This window comes from Lynx rufus, unplaced genomic scaffold (genome assembly GCF_022079265.1).
Source record: "Lynx rufus isolate CCGP_SWC_20201006 ecotype Redwood Valley unplaced genomic scaffold, mLynRuf1.p SCAF_14, whole genome shotgun sequence".
Taxonomy (NCBI): domain Eukaryota; kingdom Metazoa; phylum Chordata; class Mammalia; order Carnivora; family Felidae; genus Lynx; species Lynx rufus.
In genome coordinates, this window is record NW_025814828.1 from 9,885,619 (window position 1) to 9,895,042 (window position 9,424).

The following is a 9,424-nucleotide window of genomic DNA, read 5'->3' on the forward strand; positions in this document are numbered from 1 at the left end:
ATCCAAGGCAGAAAACAAATAGAAGCCTTTCCATTATTCACTCAAATAATTAGTTGCTCAAGACTGCTCTGGATAGCCGGACTACACACAGCGAGCCAGCTGCCGAATATATCATTATCTCAAGCATCACCTTGCCTGGCGCCGGGAGTCGTGCTAGGACCTCCATCATCTCCGTCCCCCTTTGGTACTTCTAGTCTTTTCTGTCTCCCCCAGGACTAGTTAAGACAGATGCTAGTGTGTCGGTGGGGTTTGGAAAGTAACACTTTTCATAGCAGTGGTTTGAGCTAATGGTGTTTTCCATCTCAAAAATGTTTTACAAACACTAATTAAGCTTTGGCTCCCGGGTAGGCTTAGGCCAAGAGGATGCTTACTGAGTTAACTGCTTTGCCCTCAAGCCACAGAAAGTCCTCAAGGCAACCGAAGTCCTGGGGTCTTCTGCCTAACAGTCCTCCACCTGAAAGATGATTTTTTTTTTTGTATTTTCAGCTGCAATGTATTTACTTTTTAGTACATTATGTATGTACTAAGTACAAAATACATTTACTTTTTTGTACATTTACTTTAATACGTTACATATGTACTACAGAGGATTTTTTTTGTTGTTTCATACACATTCGCAGTGAATGTGTTCATTTGGATCTCTCAATGTCTCCAGATTATTGAGAATAACATCATTTAGGGTAACTGAGTGAGGGAAAAAAATCGGCCCTGTGCCCGGAGAGGTTGGACAGGTTTGTTGTATAGAGTGCTCACCCAGTGAATGAAATGATTGGATCCAAGCTCTGATTCTGCTACTAACCAGTTCTGTGGCTTTAAGCAAAGTCGTCACATTTTTCTGAGCTTTATTTCCCTAGTCTCTAAAATGATAAGAATGTATTGGGCAATACTTAATTTCTTTTAGTTTGAAGATCTTTTTTTTTTCTTTTCAAAATTGTAATTGCAAAATTAAAATTAAGCGTAAAAAAATAATTTTTTAAGTTAAAACATTGTAACATTTGCTTTTTTCCATGTATAGTTCTGAGTATTTAGCACTTAGCTTTGGAACTTTACTGATGCTCGCAAAATGAAATGTTTTGTGATGCTTCATAAAATGAAACCCCCTGGACATGCTTTTTGAAATGAAGGCCGGCAAGTAAAAACCACATGTCAAAAGGTCTTTTTTCTTATTTGTTATGGAAAAGTGTACGTTGATTGAGTTAGTGCACTGGGAAAATAAACCTCAAGTGTAAGTCAATTCGGTAAGACAATAGTTATTTCTCAATAGGAAGAGGAAAGAAAACAAACAAAACGCCCAAGCAAGTGTGAGTAAGAAGGAAGGAAGGATATGAGAGAATACGAGGTCCTCAAAAGCATTTCTTCCGTTTCCTCGTTCTGGCCCAGAAATCCAAACAGAAAAGCCTTAAAAGAAACACCTGAAAAAACAGTATCTCCACATTCAAAATGCAGCAACACAGGCATCATACAATGGTAAGATTCATTCGTGGCCATTTTGACTTAAATGATGCCCAGCCAGGTGTGGCTTTGTCCCCCCACTCCCCACCCCCCTGGGACATTTCACAAGGGCCTAGAGGACCTTTGGGTTGTCCTCACTTGAGAGGCCAATGGAGTAACACTGGCATCTGGTGTATGGTGGTCAAGGATGCTGCCAGAAACTTCCTACAATGCACAAGACGGCCCCCATCCCAAAAGCACGGCCCGGCCCCAAATATCAATAGTGGTCAGGTTGAGGAACCCTGCCCTGTATCATCACCTTGCCGGAAAGGTGTCTCCAAGTCGCCAAATCCAGCTGGAGTTAGTGATACGCCATTGGTAAGATTGACTTCAACGCCCCCAATTCCCAGCTGGCTCTACATGGCGGTCTCTCCCGGTGCTTGCTCTCTGGTACCTTCGTTAGGCCTGGGAACCAGCCCTGCACAGAGTCGAAAGCCTAGCAGGTGCCTAGCTGCTCCACAGTTGATCTTCTCGGAAGGCAATGGCTGTGCTTTTATTTTGAAGTGACCCGGGGTCCTTTTAGTTAGGAAGACACATGCACATGTCTACTCGGATCTATCGGCCAGTTTATTTCATTGGCGCAGACACAAGGTCAAATGCCAGAAAAAGGAAAGACCATAGGCGCTTTTTCTAGACGCTCTATAGCCTTTCGGGCTGGATCCACCAAGAAGCAAATGGCAAGATGCAACGAGGGGCAAGTGGTGCCGGGCGGTTCCCGGGGGGCGGTTCCTGTGCAGGATGGAGGTGAGGACGCAGGGGGCAGGCAGGGTCTCTGCAAAGCTGGTGGGTCTCACAGAAAGGAGAGGGAGGAAGAGGAGGGGGTCGAGGGGTAAGAGCCTCCAATGGCATTGCCATGCAGGCAAGAATTTTCCAGCATGATAGGCCATCTTTGAGCGCACCCGTCCTCCCTCAGAGAAGTCTCTCGTCCTCCAGCTGCGGGCCAGTTCCGGACCTCTGTGTTTGCGCTCACCTCTTTGGGAGAAGGCCATCTCAAGAGGTCAGAGGCCAAGAAATGACAGAAGCCTAGTCAACCCCGGCCTGAGGTGTAGCACCCCACCTAACCAACCAGCAGACCCAAGAGTGAGAAAATCTTGTAGTTACAAGCCATTGAGATGTGTTGCCTTCACGGAGGAAATAATTGATCCTGCCTGGTAGGGATGGCCAAGGCTTGACAGAGGAAGGAACATTGAGGCAGAGTGTTCTTTATAGTTACACTTTTGACAAGACAAACATCTTACGTTCTCATTGGCAAAAATGTGGAAAGCATGGAAAGCACCGGTGTAACGTCAAAGACATTATATCCGTCGTTCTTTATTAGAATCCTTCTCCACACATACTAGGCCTTTCTGCACGCTGACACTTCCCCTTTTTGCCTCCTATCTTATCAGCAATCTTCGTTCTTGCACACCATCAAATATTCTCTGAAAACCTAGCTCATCATGGTTGCAAAATATCCATTTCGGCAATTAACTGGAGCTGCAAGGACAAGTTGAAGCACACCTGAAGGACATTCTTTTGTGCATGTGGTTTAAATTATTTATGGAACACTTACTGGGTGCCAGGCCCTGTTCAAGGCCCTGGAAGAAACAATTGTTACAAAACCTGTTCAAGGCACTAAAAACCAATTGTTACAAAGCAGACAGAATCCCAAAGTCTCCCAGCAGGTAACCGATAAGTTGTGGTATATCCATACAACGGAACACCTCTTCACAATAAAGAACTAACTCCTGATACGTAGTACAACAGGAATGAACCTCAAAAACATTACAGTAAGTGAAAGAAGGCAGATACCAAACGCTATATATGATGATTGCATTTTGATAAAACTCGAGATAATTCAAACAAATCTTGAGAGAAAGGAAGCAGACTAGTGGTTGTGGGGGAAGCAGGAGCAGGGAGGGAAGACAGGAATTATAAAGGGCATGAGAAACCTTTGGGGGATGAGGAGTATGTTCATTACCTTGATTATGATGATGTGTTCATGCAGGTACACATATGCCAGAACTTTCATTGTGTATGTCAATTATACCTCAATAAATCTTTTAAAAAATTTTTTAATATTTACTTTTGAGAGAGAGAGAGAGAGAGAGAGAGAGAGAGAGAGAGAGAGAGAGTTCATGCAGGGGAGGGGCACAGAGAGACAGAACCCAAAGCAGGCTCCAGGCTCTGAGCTGTCAGCACAGAGCCCGATGAGGGGCTTGAACCCATGAACTGCGAGATCATGATCTGAGCCAAAGTCGGACACTTAACCAACCGACCCACCCAGGTGCCCCCAAAAATCTGTTTTTTAAAAAATCATAGGGGTGCACCTGGGTGGCTCAGTCGGTTGAGCGTCTGACTCTTGTTTCGACTCAAGTCATGATTTATGGTTTGTGAGATCACGCCCCATGTCAGGCTCTGCACTGGCAGTGCAGAACCTGCTTGGGATTGTCTCTCTGCTCCCCCCACCCTGTGTTCTCTCTCTCTCAAAATAAATATTTTTTTTTTAAGTCACAGGGGTGACTGGGTGGCTCAGTCAGTTAAGTGTCCAACTTCCACTCTGGTCATGATCTCATGGTTTGTGAGTACGAGCCCCGCATGGGGCTCCCTGTTGTCAGTGTGGAGCCGGCTTCAGATCCTCTGTCCCCCTCACTCTCTCCCCTCTTGCCCTGTCTCAAAAATAAATAAACGTTAAAAAAAATTTTTTTTAAGTCATAGGAGTAGGGTGTGGGCTGAGGAAGTGGAGGATAGGCATCTGAGCGGAAAGAAAAGTGAACACAAAGACATAGAGGCATTGTATTTAATAAACACATAGGAATTAACATCCACTGGGCAACATTCCAAAAGTTTTACAAGTATTAATTCATTTTCTCCTTGCAGCATCCTTGTGAGGTAAGTCCTATTCATGCTCCACCTTGCTGAGAAATTAAGCCACAAAGATAATGAGTAACTTGCCCAAAGTAACAGGAACTGTGATAGCCGGGCTTTGAACTCACAAGCCTAGATCTAGAGTTCATGCTTTTATTTTTTTTTTCTATTTTTTAAAGTTTATTTATTTATTTTGAGAGGGAGACAGAGTTAGTGAGAAGGGAAGGGGACAGACAGAGAGGGAGAGAGAATCCCACGCAGGCTCTGTGCCGTCAGCACACAGAGACCAACACGGGGCTCGAATTCACGAACCGTGAGATCGTGACCTGAGCCAAAGTCAAGGGTTGGACGCTCAGCCGACTGAGCCACCCAGGCGCCCCTAGAGTTCATGCTTTTAAACCCAACGATCTGCTGCCTCCACATATGTAGGGACATATTTGGTAGTATTTGCAGGTATGTCTGAAAAGCCACATGACTGGCCAAAACTGAAGGGAGGATAGAGGAAAGAGAAGACCTTGGAAATGTAAGTTGAGGGAAGTTCACTTAAGTATGAAAAGTCCAGTCATATAATGTGAAGATGTATTAGAAGCCTCCCAAATGATATCTTTCTTTTGCGTGGACAAACTTTCATTCGTATCAAATCCTAATTATATCCGCAACAGAACTTGTCTGAAAGCAACTTTTCTACCACCCTTCAAAAGGACTTCGTCCCAAATGCACAAGTTGATCAGATAGCGTATTATGCTCTCCAGGTAGCTTAAGAATCGGGCGACATATTCTTTTCTCTCTGGCTTTAACACCGATCACTCACAAAATCTCCTCTGCTCCCCTAAAAGCATGAGGAGGACATGACTGAAAAATGGGGCTATTTAAAGGCTGTTACCCAAAAAGGCGGGCTCCTAAGCTTCTTACAGTTTATACCAACTACAAGATACACCTTCAGCAGCAGATATGATAGGGACCCAAGACTTGGTGGCATGTGTCTTCTTGAATCCAGGAGCTCATCGCTGCTCATCTCCATCAGCCCTCGTGTCACTCCCTCCGGAAACCCAGCCTTCAAATTGAAGACTCCTCCGAAGTCTTTTTCCTTCTTCATTTCCGGACAAAACCTAGCTCCAGAAGACTGAAGAGGAAAACGGGCCCCTGAGCTCAGCAGCCCATCCGTCACCAGGGCCAGGAAGTTGGACTCAGCTCCCTGGGTTAGCCCGCTCTGGCTGCCATAACCAAGTACCGTAGTAGACTGGCTGACTTAAACCATCGAAATAGATTTTCTCACAGTCCCAGAAGTTGGAAGGCCCAGCTCAAGGTGCCAGCAGGGGCAGGTTCTGGTCATTGCACCCTTCCTGGTTTGTAGACGGCCTCTTCCCCTTTGTGTTCTCACGTGGTCGTTCTTTGGTGCCTGCGCGTGGACGGCCATCTTCCTCTTCGTAAAAAGCCGCCAATCCTTTTGGATTAGGACTCTACCGTTAATGGCTTCATTTAAACTTAATTACCTCCTAAAAGCCCCGTATCCACATACAGTCAACCTGGGGATTAGGGCTTCAACGTGTGAATTGGAAAAGGACACGTTCAGTCCACAGCACTCCCGTCCTCCGCCTTCTGTGCTGTATCCATTTTCCAGAGGGGCCCCAGCGTCCCCACCTCTCCCTGAACGCAAGCCACCCTCTCACGACCAGCGCATGTGAGATTGCAGCCTTGAGACCCGTAGGCCAGAGTCAGCTTTCACCAAGACTGTGTTTAGCCCACAGTTTTTAAACCAAGTTAAATTAGCTGACGACATTGAAAAACTTGGACTATAGCAAACCATCATTTGCTTTCTAGCTTTTCTTGAAGGAAATCTGTAATGGAGTGTGTTTTGGTCTTTGTATTGGCCTGGAGAGCTCAAAGTCAAGCTTGTGTCCAAAGGCTGAAAAAGCAAAGCAGGACCTTGTGGAATCTACTGCGGGAGCTGAATACCCCTGATCAAGCTTCCCCCCACCTTTTCATCAAATTATTTACCTCCTGTTTTATTGTGCCTTGTGGATATTTACAATCCATTTCAAATTTAGAGGGAGCTAAAACCAGGTATATATATATAAATATATATTTTTGTATATAAATATAAACAAGTATATATACATTTTATATAAATATAAAAATATACACATTTATATTTATATTATTAATATGTTTGTATTTATTTATATAATTTTTTATATTTATATATAAATTTATATATTTTTATATTTATATAAACTATATTTTTATATTTATATAAAAATGTATGTTTTTATATTTATATAAAAATGTATGTTTTTATATTTATAAATATATAAATATATAATTATATATTATAATATAATTATATATAATTATATATAATTATAAATATATATAGTATAATTATATATAATATATAATTATAATATAATAATAATTATAATAATATAATATAAATATAATATTACATTATATTATATTATTAAATATTATATATTATATATTAATATAGTATATAATAATATAATATAAATATATATAATTATAATATATATTTATAAATATATAAAAATATATTTATAAATATAAAAACATACATTTTTATATAAATATAAAAATACAGATTTTTATATAAATATAAAAATCTATATTTTATATTATATATATTTATATATAAATTATTATATTTATATATATTTATTAGAAATATTTATTTAATTCACATATATTTAAATTGACCCTCAAAATGTGTTTGCTGTGAGAATAAATGAACGAATGAACAGTTGTGTTCACATGCACGCATATTTTCAAAATGTCCAACAAAAATTCCTTATTCAATCCAAAAGTAAATGTAGCACTTGAAAGGCAACTTACTGTTTAACAAAATCTTGAAAAGAACTAATATATAATAAAGCGGGACGGATCATTCATCAATCAATGAATCTGTTTGGCACTTTACAGTTTACAAAGCCCTTTCCTATATATTGTCTCACATATGGCTCATATCTGTGAACCATTAGGGGGAGGAGAACTCAGTGCCTATGGCCCGGCTGAACCATAAAGATGGTTCATAAAGATGACCCATAGCTCAGCTCAGATCAAGTCCACGTGTGGGTTTATCCCTATTCTGACATGGGCCCAGAGGCATGGGCTCGTGAACCGTGTGAAAAGAAGAGTCAGGACTCGGATAAACATGGATCTTGAAGCGTTTGTCCAAGGCCGGGTGCTTGTGTATATAACACACTATATCACTCAGGGTGTTTTCACATTAATGATCTCACTAGAGGCTTATGGGCTGATCTTATGTCCGTGTAACAAACGTGGAAATTAAAACAGAATTATGAATGATACACCAAGTTCACACGGCTGTTTGGTGAAAGAAATGGACTTAAAATGGAGACCTGACCTCAAGTCTGGTTTCACTGCAGCAGCCTGGTCCAAAGTGTAGTCAGGGAACAGGCAGTGTGATGCAAAACAAAGTTACGAAGCCAAAAAAGGAAAAAAGAAAAAAAAAAAAAAGAACAGCTTCATGATGAACTAGATTTGGAAAGCATTTTCAGGACTTCGAGACTTGAACATACTACCACCTATTGCCAAGTTACAGGGGACAATTTGCTACGCAGCATTTTCCCAAATCGTAAGGCCATGCAAACCATTCTTCAGGGACGTTCCTTTCACACAACTAGTGTTCTCGAGGACAGGCTTTGAGAAACACTTTGCTACATCAGTCGTGGGTCAGTCACGGGTTACGTCAAATCGTGAGTGACATCACAGCCCTGTGAATTGTTCGTTTTCGAGGCTGAGGGTCTAGGGACACGGAATGAAAACAGAAGTTCCTTTGAAAAATGAGACGTCTTCTGTGTTCGTAGTCCCTAGCGCTCACGCCTCACGCCATTAATGTCAGCCTTGCTTAGGCCAATGGAACGTGAGTGGACCCAACTCGTGTGACTTCCAGGCAGGGGTTTGAGAGCTTGTGCTTTTCTACGCACATTTCCCTCTGCCATGGTGACCAGCCGCGTTCAGCTAGAGATCGCTCCCCCCGTCTGGGGCACCCACGGGTGTCGCCAACCCAACTGTTCCCATTGAGGAGAAAGAATCCCCTGCTGTCACAAGCTACTGAGATAGGGGGGAATTTATAACTGCAGCATGACCATAACAGTTTCCAAAACATTTATTGTCACATAATTAAGTATTGGTATGGCCTGTCTTCTGCACACACTTATTCACATGTAATGTTTGAACAGTTGTTAGGAGTCAGAAGAAAATTCAAGGGTCCTAAGTGTAGGAGATCTGTTTCTTGTTTGCCCTTGATAATGTTACTGAACTACCCTGAACTGCTAGTTTAAAAAAAAAAAAAAAAAAAAAAAAGGGGCGCCTGGGTGGCGCAGTCGGTTAAGCGTCCGACTTCAGCCAGGTCACGATCTCGCGGTCCGTGAGTTCGAGCCCCGCGTCGGGCTCTGGGCTGATGGCTCAGAGCCTGGAGCTTGTTTCCGGTTCTGTGTCTCCCTCTCTCTCTGCCCCTCCCCCATTCATGCTCTGTCTCTCTCTGTCCCAAAAATAAATAAACGTTGAAAAAAAAATTAAAAAAAAAATGCCTACACAGCTCACCTCACACGGTTGATGAGACAATCATATATGGAAGTATTTTAAAAACTGTGAAGTACTGGGGCAGCTGGGTGGCTCAGTTGGTTAAGTGGCCGACTCTCGACTTCGGCTCAGGTCACGAACTCACAGGTCATGATCTCACGGTTTGTGAGTTTGAGCCCCGCGTCGGGTTCTGTGCTGACAGCTCAGAGCCCGCTTGGGATTCTTTCTCTCTCTTCCTCTGTCACTGTCCCTTCCCCACTCATGCTCTCTCCCTCTCTCTCTCAAAATAAATAAACTTTTTTAAAAAAATTCTGTAAGGTGCTAAACAAATGTAAGACCTATAAATCAGCATGCCGTCCCAGGCTGGATTTCAGAGCTCCTGCCTCGGCAATGAATGACAGTGGAGTGACCTCCAAGCGGAGAAGCAGGAACTCAAATGCTCTTGACGCACGTCTCTGGTTCCTTTTCATTGTATTTCATGCATTTTATAGCAAGAGACTTCTGAATTAATGAATATGAA